General features: G+C 35.9%; 1 long non-coding RNA gene across 1 annotated transcript; it reads left to right on the top strand.

Annotated features, from left to right (window-relative positions):
- Positions 1-2,609: 2,609 nt before the first annotated feature.
- Positions 2,610-12,848, top strand: LOC138316981 (uncharacterized). Its single transcript, XR_011207693.1, has 3 exons — positions 2,610-2,893; positions 11,441-11,569; positions 12,097-12,848. It is a non-coding gene; the product is annotated as an uncharacterized lncRNA (long non-coding RNA).
- Positions 12,849-13,415: the final 567 nt, after the last annotated feature.

The raw sequence follows: 13,415 nt of genomic DNA, 5'->3' as shown, positions 1-13,415 counted from the left end.
TGTACAAAAAGTTTCTCAATCAATTGATTACTGCACAAATGTTGTTAACCTCTATTGTGCTGAACGCACAGCGTCACGCCTGTAGGGACGGGTACAGTGGTATTTTTGGTACGCACAAAGATAATATACCTTAAAGATAAGCGATCATACAACAACCTTTGAAAGTAATTTGCAAAATTATTATTAAAATAAGTTAATGGTGCTTAACGCGATGTATATATAACAATCAAAGGAAATCTTGTTTTGATTTCAACTGTCCGTGTGTTCCATTTGCGGATTCGTACCAGTTGTACTAAATTAATACAGCACCGTCAAATGGGACGCGTTTGGATTTTTCCATGATAGCGCTACCCATATATGAAAGATACGCTTCAAATATGAAAGTCAAGTATTTTCCATGTTACCAATGAATTGGATATAAATAAAAGTAATACCTAAATAGTTTTGGCATATATTAAAACAAATAATCCATGTAAATCCATCAGATATAAATACTCTCTGTCTTGTTTTCAACAACGAAAACATTTCGATGATGAATGAAAAATATCGAGTCCGCCGGCGATCTTGGATCCAAGTAGTCCCGGTTCAGTTCAGTTGGTACGGCGCGTTCCAATACAGGTACAGCAGATCCGTACCGGTACAACTGGTACGAATCTGCAAATGGAACGCATGGGACATTTTTATTTTTGACACTACAGTGATATGATGACTACTTGGTTTAAAAACAACGAGAGTTTATAGACAAGTATAACGAATTATATATAATCTAGTTCATTAAATAAGTACATGTTACACTCCATCTAACCCCGATTTTTATTGAAAAGTTATTAGAGTTAAACTAAAACTAAACTGATAACATTCGCATTCAACAAAAAGATGACAGCAAGCAATGCAGTAAATTATTGCCTTTTATAAGTAACGGTAATAAGGAAGACAAAAACAGAGAGACATGAAATTTACATCTCCTTACCTGATGGACTATAAGACTCTACCTCATGTGGATATGAAAGATAGGGATACCCTATCCACGGTCACAAAGGTTTTTCGAACGAATCGAATTTAGAGATGGTAGAACAATAATCATTAATATGATTACAATTGCATGGTACTAGAATATTTCAATACTAGATGGGTGAATTAAAGATAGAAGGTAGGGGGTTTACTATATGATATTATGTAAAACACCTGTAAAACGTGATGTGGTATACGTATATATAATTACCAACAAACACTACACTTGGAGAACACATGATGACCGTATTTCAATTTGAAATGCAATCAACAGGAAAAAAATATTTTCACTCGGCCATTAACTTAAAATTAGTTGAAGTGGTACTTGATAATGGCTTCGTGGTTCACCTTATTATAACGGAAATCCTAGTTTGGTACTTCCCTGTGTATCAAGTAAGCAATCTACGGAGCTCGTGAGCGGACACTTTCAATCTGTTTAATCCAATATATAGATTTATTAATCCATGACAGAGATTCAGTGATTGATGGGCTAGGATTACTTATCCGTGTTCTCGCTTTACCTAGTAGAGTAGTTACTTGTCCGAGGTTATGCTAAGTAACCTGTGGTTAGTTATGGAAACAAGCATTGAAGTGTAGCTTAGTTAGCTGATTCATTGGAAGGTCATTAAATAATCAAACATCAAATAATCTACATCACATAGACAGCTATCAATTTGTATATTGATATAATCAGTAATCTATCTGACAAATAGCTAAGTGAGATTCGACACTGATATTCATACTATTTGTCGATTTAAAATATAAAATGAAGATATACCAAGAATTTTTAAAATGATTTCTCAGTAACTTTTTTGTACAGCAGTTGGTGAAATTCGATGCTTGTAAACTCGCCTTCATTTTTAAGAGAGTTCGGAAAGACGCTACGTAGTCACGGTAGCCACTTGGTGTTCTTGGCAACGACGTTACAATGTCGTGATCACAAAGTTATGTTCTATATTTATTTGTTTTAAATTAAAAGTTTATGAATGAATCATTATCTGTCATATTGACTTCTTAATTAGTTTTTTGTGTGATTTAAAACAAGAGTTTTTAAAGAGCTATTTTGCATCCTGAAAAACAATCAGGTAAACACATATATTGGGCCTATGATATAAATTGAGTTTCTTGAATATCAGCTATTTTACACAACGATATACATAGACCGATAGAGGTTCAGACATTTATTAACAACATTAAAACAAATAGAAAACATAGTATTGTAAAATAATGGTCAGCTAACGAGATGGAGAATATTAATTAGTTATTTGTTGACATAAAGAAAGAATGAAAACAATTTAAAAATAGCTTTAATAATAAGCTTTGATATCTAAACAGTTAACGCTATTATGTGAGTATAATAAATTGTTCGCTCTTATATTATCACGTTCAAAGAGAACAAGAAAAATATGTATTTATATTCTAGCAGTGATTTAAATCTCTGAGTTTAGTTTTCAGAGCCAAAAACGTGTAATCTTACGGAAACAGTATAAAAAAGTTGTTTGACATTATCATCAACCGGAACGCCAGATTAAAACTTCTTGTAGTGTGTATTTAGATATAGTAGTAACGTTATACTTACCAGTCGGCCAGTCCCTGGGACCACTTAACGTTTACGATGGATTGACGGTCATCACAATGGCTTCAACAGTTCGCTCCAAGTTGGTAAAATTATGGCATCATTTTTATTATTATCAAAAGTGCCAGCAACAATTTTATAGGAGGAAACGGATTAAAAACAGCACAGTTTTGAGTATATTGTGACACAGACCAATTTTAACCACCGAAGGTCGTCTAAATGGAACAGGGATAAAGACAGATTTAAGGACGAGTCTTTGAACTCTGAAACCAGTTTACTGGGAGACACCAAGTCAGAGGAAAGGAGGTAAGTTGTTTAAAGCGTCACTGGTCAAAACCAAAACTTTATTTTTAAAAAGAGGTCAGAGACATCATTTAGGCAAAAAGTGAGTCTGTGCCCCGATAGAAAAGGCGCGAAAACCAAACCAACATCTAAAGTAGATTTGTTAGTGTATTGGTTATGTTAGCCAGCTGTATTTAATAATTTATATGAACATAGCGATACTCTTTACTAATTTTACATAGAGAATACAAAGCCAATATTTCGGTCTATTTCTGTCCCGAGAAAAAAACCCAGCTAAAACCATGCGTACTTTTCATTCTGCACTATTTATCAAAAGAACGAATTTATAAGTATGTTAGTCTAATCGGGCACGTGCTGTATTTTTAAATGCTGCTGTTTTTCATTAGTGCCGAAAAAAAATATCTGATTCATACAACATCATTCCTGGCAAGCCGGTGTAACGTTGAAAATGGACCTCCGTTGAAAATTGACCTCGGATCAGTTTTCAACGTTGAAAACGGACCCCGAATGCCGTTGAAAATTGAACATGCCGTTGAAAATTGACAGTGTCTAGGGTCAATTCTCAACGGCAGGTCTGTTGGAAAAAGACCGTTGAAAAATGACTTTGGCATACTATCAACGGATGGTCTGTTGAAATATGACCCTAGTACATTCACATATATAACTGTTGCACAAACATAATTCTTGAATTCTGTAATCGCCATTCCTAATATAAGCGACCCTTCTGTGCCGGTATTTAAATTACGTAATCACCTCTATTTAAATTGAAATTTGGTATTGTTATAATCGTAACAAATACCTCAATTAAATATTTTAGGTGCTTGTATGTTTATTATGGAGAATACGGCACTACAAAACTTTCATTTTTTTCTATAGTCATTTTGTTCGTCCGTGTAGATAATGTTAATTTAATTGTTCTCAAACTGAGGAATTGCTATATAACACTGAGGTAAAGTAGTAAATAAAAAGGAATTGTTGTTTTCAACTGCATGCAAAGTTTGTACTTTGTGGTGTTCACTTTCGAGTACCACTGGATAGTGTTACAAAACTATAATTATGGGATTTTTATGATTATATATTCAGTAATTGTTAATATATATTTATTCCCTGCAATACAAGAATGCATGTATTATATATATGCGTATGGATCAGTTATGTTTTGTTCTGCGTATGGTTATGTTGTAATGTGTTTTTGTGTTGTTTGTTGTGTGTTGTTTTGTTGTAGTGTGATGTTGTGTTGTGTGGTGTTGTTGTGTGTTGTGCTGTGTTGTTATGTGTGGTTGTGTCATGTTATTGTGTTGTGTGTCATTGGTGTGTTGTTGTGTGGCTCTGTTTTGTGTTGTGTTGTTGTGTGTTGTATTGTTGTTCCGTGTTTGTGTAATGTGTTGTGACGTGATGTTTTTGTGATGTGTTGTTGCGTTATGTTGTGTGATGTTGTGTTGTTGTCGGGTGTTGTGTTGTTGTGTATTGTTGTGTTGTTGGGTGTTGTATTGTTGTTCCGTGTTTGTGTAATGTGTTGTGACGTGATGTTTTTGTGATGTGTTGTTGCGTTATGTCGTGTGATGTTGTGTTGTTGTCGGGTGTTGTGTTGTTGTGTATTGTTGTGTTGTTGGGTGGTGTTGTAATGTTGTGGTGTGGTTGTGTTGTGTGTTGTGGTGTGGTTGTGTTGTGTGTTGTTGTGTTGTGTTGTTGTGTGATGTTTTGTTGTGTGATTTTGTGTTATATTATGTTGTGTTGTGTGATGTTGTCGTGTGTTGTGTTGTTGTGTGTTATTATGTTGTTTTTGGGTGGTGTTGTATTGTTGTTGCGTGGTTGTGTGTTGTGTTGCGTGTTGTGTTGTGTTTTGTGTTAGGTGTTGTTGTGTGATGTTTTGTTGTTATGTGATGTTATGTTGTGATATGTGTTGTGCTTTTGTGGTGTTGTGTGTTGTTGTTGGGTGTTGTTGTTGCGTGTTTGTGTGATGTGCTGTTGTGTTGTGTGATGGTGTGTTGTGTAGTTTTGTTGAGTGTTGTTGTTTGATGTTGTTGTATTGTTGTTGCGTGGTTGTGTGTTGTGGTGTGGTTGTGTTGTGTGTTGTTGTGTTGTGTGATTTTTTGTGTTATGATGTTGTGTCGTGTTGTTGTGTAATGTTGTCTTGTGTTGTGTGGTTGTGTGTTGTGTGAAGTTGTGTTTAGTGTGATGCGTTGTTGTGTTGTGTGATGTGATGTTGTGTTATTTTGTTGTGTTTTGTTGTGTGATGTGATGTGTTGTTGTGTGGTGTTGTGTTGTGTAGTGTTGTTGTGTTGTTGGTGTGTTGCTGTGCTGTGTGATTTCGTGGTGTTGTGGTGTCGTGTTGTGTTGTTGTGTAAAAATGAGTTCTTATGGGGTCACTTTTCAACGGGGTCTATTTTCAAAGGGTCGGTGTAAAAAGTGCGCTGAAAATTCAGTTTTCAACGGTTTTCGGGGTTATTTTTCAACGTTGAAAAATGACCCAAGGTCAGTTTTCAACGGGGGTCCATTTTCAACGTTACACCGGCACTAGGCTTCACTATGTCTCCACAGTAGATACAAGTATGTTATATTTAAACTAAACAAAAAGATCATATGTATATATTTACACTTGCTAGGCTTGGTCACTATACGCTAATACTAGCCGATTTTGTTTACCATAACTGCATGGTAACATTGAACTTTGAACTTGCGTAAGGAAATGTTCTGTGCAACGTAAAAGGACTACTTTTTTTTAAAAGAAACACATGGCTTTGTTTACATTTTGACGCAACATTACGTGTATATTGTTCTTTTTCATAGATTTTTGGCAAAATTTAAACAATATATACATGTTTTATATTTATATATGATTCAAACAATTTTTAAATTAACAATTGTATAAAGAAACGGAAAAATATCCCGACCGGGGCGACGTGCTTTCATTTTTGTTAAAAATGATGGGTGTCAAATGTAAACATTACCTCTGTGCCTATGTTCGTCCTACGATCGAGCCTTTGGGGTGGACGGTTTTGAGACCCTCTGATAGAGGTCAGTTATAAACATATCCTCTTGTCTTTGTTCTTTGAGTATTTAATCATGTGTATTATAAAACATGCACTGCTAATAATCCACGTGTTGACAGTTCCGCGTCACCACAAATACATTGTATCCATCGAACACAAGTGAATTTGTTTCATCTATCGATGGCGATATGGATCTAAGCGTAGATTATATAATCACATGGCTCCCAAGGATGTAATACCGTCAAGTCAGACGACATCTCAAACACATTGAGCTACTTGAAAATCGGTGTTTTGCCAACTTCGGCAAACTAAAGTGTGTAAGCGTGCGTCAGCTTCGCCTCGCTGCACAATAACAGTCACCGAGTTCACACATGTGGCCGTGTACAAATTCTGTATGTTATTACGCTATATATTAACTTTTAGCAAAATTGAATATATATTTAAAGTTCTTATCTGATTAAATAAAATTATCTCTGAAATTTACTTTGTTTGTCATGTTTATTTTACACTAAAATATTGAACTTTTTTGTCGTCGCGGAAGAATAATTCTACCTTACGTGAAGCGTCACCATTCGCTGTTCAAATGAGTAAGCTCCTCCCACTTTTGACCAACTTTTATTGAATAATTACGTCACTTTCAAATGACGATTTTATTGCATAAAATATAAATAAAAAGTCGTGTGAGTGTAAATATAGGGATTGGATTTCGTTTTTATGTTAACCATGCTTGTATGGAGCAATTCCTCTAAGAATATATTCAATATGGGGCGCTAACGCGCCCCATAGAATATATTCTTAGAGGAATTGCTCCATACAAGCATGGTTAACATAAAAACGAAATCCAATCCCTATATAGGGGCATTCATGATATTTCAAAGAAACGTGTAGGGAGCTGGAGAAAGTCCCCTTAATACGGTGGCTGATTTGTGCCATTTCGTCTTTTCGTCTTTTCGTCTTTTCGCCCCGAAAAGACGAGAATTAAGAAACCTTAATTTTCGTCTTTTCGTCTTTTCGCCCCGAAAAGACGAAATTTAACAACTTTAAATTTCGTCTTTTCGCCGCGAAAAGACGAAAAGACGAAAAGTCAAACACGAAAAGACGAAAGTGATACACGCTAATTAGCGACTTTGATTCTCGTCTTTTCGCCTTCAAAATTCTCGTCTTTTCGTCTTTTCGTCTTTTCGCCCCGAAAAGACGAAAATTAACAAACCTTAATTTTCGTCTTTTCGTCTTTTCGCCCCGAAAAGACGAAATTTAACAAACCTTAAATTTCGTCTTTTCGTCTTTTCGCCCCGAAAAGACGAAAATTAACAAACCTTAATTTTCGTCTTTTCGTCTTTTCGCCCCGAAAAGACGAAATTTAACAAACCTTAATTTTCGTCTTTTCGTCTTTTCGCCCCGAAAAGACGAAAATTAACAAACCTTAATTTTCGTCTTTTCGTCTTTTCGTCTTTTCGCCCCGAAAAGACGAAATTTAACAAACCTTAATTTTCGTCTTTTCGTCTTTTCGCCCCGAAAAGACGAAAATTAACAAACCTTAAATTTCGTCTTTTCGTCTTTTCGCCCCGAAAAGACGAAAATTAACAAACCTTAATTTTCGTCTTTTCGTCTTTTCGTCTTCCGGTCTGGTGTGGAAGTCATTTTGAAATCTTTTTATCTTAATATTGACTTAATTGTTCAATATAGAAGCATCAAAGTAGTTTATGATAACAATCGATTTATTAAATTGATAGTATTACAAGTATCTTCATCAATAACTAAGATTAGAAGTTTTAAAACAGAAGTCAACATGTTTGTTTACAGCAGTTACGTAGATTTCTCACACGTGGCATATGCCACGTGCCACTAACAGATTCATCATTCCGCAAATCCTTTAGCGTGATTGATACATTTTTTTTAAATTCATTAATATCTTATTTTTTGTGTTCTAATCGCCATCTTTAGCAATTACGCTTATCAAAACATCGCCGTGTATATGTAAGGACCATAATGAACTTAAGATGCTAAACATAGCACTTACAGGAGTTGCCTCCCCTACACAACTTGGAAAAAAAAGTTGTCGGCGGGTATTATTTGAAAGTGTTTGAACCACCGATAAACTTGTTAACAAAATAATTTATGAAAGACAACTCGTGAAGACTTTGAGTTTAAAGGAAGGACTTATACCAAGAAATTGCTCAAATACAGTTAATTATAACAGTCAATCAGTAGGTACAAGGTACTGTATATTATTTGAAAAGACATTTTGACTACATACATGACATGGTCTTCATCATAATTTTACATTAGAAATTACATTATAATCTCCGTCGTATATGATAGATGACAAATTATATCCATAATTTGTATTTTTTCGGGGCGAAAAGGCGAAAAGACGAAAAGACGAAAAGACGAAAATTAAGGTTTGTTAATTTTCGTCTTTTCGCCCCGAAAAGACGAAAAGACGAAATTTTCGGTTTGTTAATTTTCGTCTTTTCGGGGCGAAAAGACGAAAAGACGAAAATTAAGGTTTGTTAATTTTCGTCTTTTCGGGGCGAAAAGACGAAAAGACGAAATTTAAGGTTTGTAATTTTCGTCTTTTCGGGGCGAAAAGACGAAAAGACGAAAAGACGAGATTTTTGAAGGCGAAAAGACGAAAATTAAAGGCGCTAATTAGCGTGCTTCACTTTCGTCTTTTCGTGTTTGACTTTTCGTCTTTTCGCCGCGAAAAGACGAAATTTAAATTTGTTAATTTTCGTCTTTTCGGGGCGAAAAGACGAGAATTAAGATATTTAATTTTCGTCTTTTCGGGGCGAAAAGACGAAAAGACGAAATGGCATAAATCAGCCACCGTACCTTAACGCGAAGGTTTTTCCTATTAACAAATACACAAGCCTTGGTCTTTAATTGCCCGAAACAATGACAATGATGTCAAACATTATACAAATTGTCAAGGGCTACTGTGCTCTAGTTCATAATTATTATTACCGTTATTATTAATATATAACCCGAGGTGGTTGTAAACAATATGTGTTGTATTGCACGAGGCCAAAGGGGTAATTTTAATGAACTAGAGCACAGAAACACATGAAATATTTGTTTTATTACATAATCCAAAATTTCATCGATTTCGATATCGGCAACACGATAGAATCAACCGTCTGCTGTCGCCATTGTGTCATAAACAGCGATGACGATGACGTCTGGCGCGAAATTGAAAGTGAATCTACTGTGACGTCATAATTACGTTACTTATTATTATGTGCGATTTCTCGAAAGTCCTCTTCAAAACTATATTATATTTAGATAAGAACGACACGGTATTCCTAAAACTGCAATATAAGATCTCGAGCCGTGCAATATAAGATCTCGAGCCCTGCAATATAAGGTTTCTGTGGAAGCGTGCAATATAATTTCGAATTGTGAAATATAACGACGTTTTCTTGAAGGTTTGGTATAATAATTGAACAATGTCCGTAATTTAGCGCGATGGTCTTGGTTGTTAGTTGAACTAAATTGCTGTTGTTTATTTTAATGTTAAATTTACCAATTAACCGGTTACTCGGTCGGAATGTTATTCGAATAACCTGTTAGCAAATTCCGACCGGTTGACAACCCTACTTTATTGAGTACTTTATCCCCGCTGTTATCTATAATACAAATATTAATGGGTTACTGTGCTCTAGTTCATAATATTTAACCCGAGGTGATGGTAATCAACAAATGTTATATTGCACGAGGCCAAAGGCCGAGTGCAATATAGCATTTGTTAATTACAGTCACCGAGGGGTAAATATTATGAACTAGAGCACAGTAACCCATGAAATATTTGTTTTATTACATAATCAATTAATCACCAGTTTTTTTTCAGTTGATTTTTAATGAATGCCAAAATCACAGATCAATATCTACACCGGACGGGAAAGCTTCAGATCATATTGAAGATTGGCGTCTAGTCCCGGTACTTCACGGCGTAACTCCACTTTTTATCTCGAGTTGCATTCTTTTTAAATTAATAGTCCTGTTTATATGCAGCCTTTTAATCCAACACATTCTTTGTGATCGTCCTCTACTTGATAAAACCAACTTTCAAGCAGAGAGACCTACGTCTATGGCGTGCTTGATCCGAGATCTGTAGAGCTAGCGCGAAATTGAGCGTGAACTTTTGTGACGTCAAGTAACGCAACTCACCGTTACGCGCGATTCCTCGGAGGTTTTCTACAAAGCTATACAACAACGGCGAGGTGTTCCAAAAGCCGTGCAATATAACACCACGAACCGTGCAATATAACGTTTCCATGGAAGCGTGCAATATAACCTCGAACTGTGCAATATAACATTTGTTGATTACCATCACCGAGGGGTAAATATTATGAACTAGAGCACAGTAACCATGGAATATTTGTTTTATTACATAATCACCAGTTTTTCAGCTGAATATTTTTTTTATAAAACGAATACGACAATCACTTAACAAAATCATCAACACCGTGCCGTACGGAAAAAAACCCACTTAATATCCTATTGAAGATTGACGTATAGCCCACGTACGTCACGTTGTAACTCCGCCTCAGTTACCTCCCTTGCGTCAGGACCGGTAGCGAGTAGCCATCTTGAGTGAGAATTCCAACTTCAGAGTAGTGCGCATCATTTCTCCGCCTCAGTTACCTCCCTTGCGTACGCTTCACTGAGGACCGGTAGCGAGTAGCCATCTTGAGTGAGAATTCCAACTTCAGAGTAGTGCGCATCATTTCTGCGCATGATATGTCATCATGGAGACGGCTGCTTCCGTTAAGAGAAAATAACGTCATTAACGTCGTTCCTATGAACACACTAAACTCTGTTAGCACGAAATGATTTCAAAACTTAAGATCTTATTTAATTTTGTTTATATATCGTTCAAATAAATTATTTATTCTTTACGTTAAGATCCGTCGCTTCGTGCGTAAAGGGGTTTCCCACGTCTAAAAAAAGTGATACCAGCGAACCGGATATGTAGATTGACCAATCAAAAAAATCATCATGGTTACCCGCTACCGGTCCCTAGTGAGCGGAGCGCAGCCTGGCGGAGAGTAGAGAACTAAGGGAAGGGAACCAGTCTAATGCTTGATTCGAGATCTATAAATCCAGCGCGAAATTGAGCGTGAACCTTTGTGACGTCATAATAACGTAACTCACTGTTACTCGCAATTCCTCGGAAGTTTTCTACAAAACTAAACAACAACAGCGAGGTGTTCCTAAAGCCGTGCAATATAACATCTCGAACCGTGCAATATAACGTTTCCATGGAAGCGTGCAATATAACTTCGAACCGTGCAATATAACAAGGTTTTATTGAACGGTCGGTGTAATAGTTGAAAATATTATATTTCTTCATATATAGATTGGTGTAAACAAATTATGTAATAAAACACATTAGTGTTGACAAAGAATTGTCAAAAAGAATTGACAAATAACAAACCAAAGAAAATACTAATTGATAATTGTCTTTCGTTCAAAGGAAAACATCTATTGGTTTAAATTGAATTTCACGACGTTTCAATATTGCTAATGATTTCATTAAATGATATTGTTACAGAAACAATGAAGAAACCCTGCTCTACCAAACTTCGGAGACAATGATGGACTACTGTGTAACGTTGATCCTCTAATGCGGAACTGGAATTCTAAATAAACCTACGATGATAATTTAGTCATCTAAATATAAGTAAGTTATCACTGACGTTACCCTTTTTTGTACACGACATTCTCAATCTACCGGGACGTGTCGATAAGGTTTCTATGTAAATTTTGGCAATATTCAGTTATCCAATGTGTACCGGCGTTTATTGTCTTTTCATATCAGATCATAATTATCTGATATTAAACGTATCCTTATATCATGGAGGTGATAAGCAGCGAAACGATACTAAAGATATTGAGTAATGTAGATTTCTATACATATTACGGATAAGTGTTTAATGATAGTTTATATATTTCAATGTTCCGTTACCAGATTACATTAGTTATAATAAGGGAATGTCAGGTTCAGTTGGGGGTGAGAAAAGAAGGAGTAACCGAAGAAACCATATGTGATAATCTGAGGTCTGGGAATAAAGAGATACTACTTGTTTGGACAAAAACGCGTTTAGAAATACATCGTACATGATATTCCAAAAAAGCGAGATATCCAGAGCATCATTCATGTATGAATTGAGTAGCAGAATACAAAACTCTCGTATTTTTATGTTATAGGGTATTCTATAGATCAATAAAGAAAAACATGTCGGACCAAGGGGAACTGTACGACGACTCATGGATTCTAAATCACGTCTTGGACATGATGATGGGAAACCATGAGTTGGTAACTATCAGGAGGAAACTGGCACTTGTGGAGGAAGAGATATGGAATGCCGGCATGGGTTATCAAGGAACGATTTTAACGGGAAGTCGCGCAGAGGGAGCATTTATGAAGGGCTCGGACAGTGATCGTATGACAATTGACAAGCGTGTTGTAGTTATATGTCCGCATGATGATTCTAGTATCACACCAGATATTACCAATAAAACTGTATTTGTTATGCGAGATGCCAACAGTCGACCTGGATATGTGAATTTGGAGTTGATTAAACGGGGACGTATATGTAGTAAATTTATGATTCAATCAGTCGTACCTGTAGGAGATTTACATTTTATATCCAGTGAGATGTACAGGCGGTCAGTTACAGTATCGTTGAGTGATAAGTTCAAGATTAAGATGGATGTAAATGGACCGGCTAATACCCTGGTTAACGCCCAAAGTAGAATAGGTTATGATACGGATTTCGTCCATGCTTTCATATGTAGTTGGCCCAAAGAGGCTGATGAGTGGGTTAATAGATCTCGGTTACATAACTGGCCAGGTAAAGGTTTGATAGATCAAATAATACAATGTGGTTGTTATCTTGTCCCTGTAGGAGACAAAACATCACCAGACACATTCCTTCAGTGGAGAATTTCTTTCGTAACTGCAGAACGCAACCTCATTCATTCTTTCTGCCATATCCAGTTCCTGGTATATTGTCTTTTCAAGTACCTTAAAAAACAGATATCTTCCAGGTTAAAACAGATATATGGGGATGCAGATATTGTATCATCGTATGTAATTAAAACATTTTTATTCTATGCTTTGGAATTCACACCATCGGCATTTTGGCAAGAAAAAAAATATATTTGTATGTTTCACACTTTGTTTGAATATTTTGATCTCTTGGGTGAATGCAGCATACTGCCCTTATTACTTTAACAATACAAACAACATGTTACGGAAAAGTTCATGCTGGAAATCAACAAAAACTCCTTCAATGTTCCTTCCTACAGCGACCGTATTAGAAAGAAGACATGACTTAAAAATCATCAGCGATACCAAAACCATCACTATATCTGAGACGCATGCCAGATTATTTAAAGTTGTATTGCTGCTAATTTCACTGTAACGATATGTAACTTAAACATTTGATATTTAAACATTGACATGTAACTTGATGATTTAGCTCCCCAAAAGCATATGTCGGCCTATAAGAGAGCCGAAATCT

This window comes from Argopecten irradians, chromosome 2 (assembly GCF_041381155.1).
Source record: "Argopecten irradians isolate NY chromosome 2, Ai_NY, whole genome shotgun sequence".
Lineage (NCBI taxonomy): Eukaryota > Metazoa > Mollusca > Bivalvia > Pectinida > Pectinidae > Argopecten > Argopecten irradians.
The sequence above is the reverse complement of the archived record's forward strand: the minus strand, read 5'-3'. Positions and strand labels throughout refer to the sequence as shown.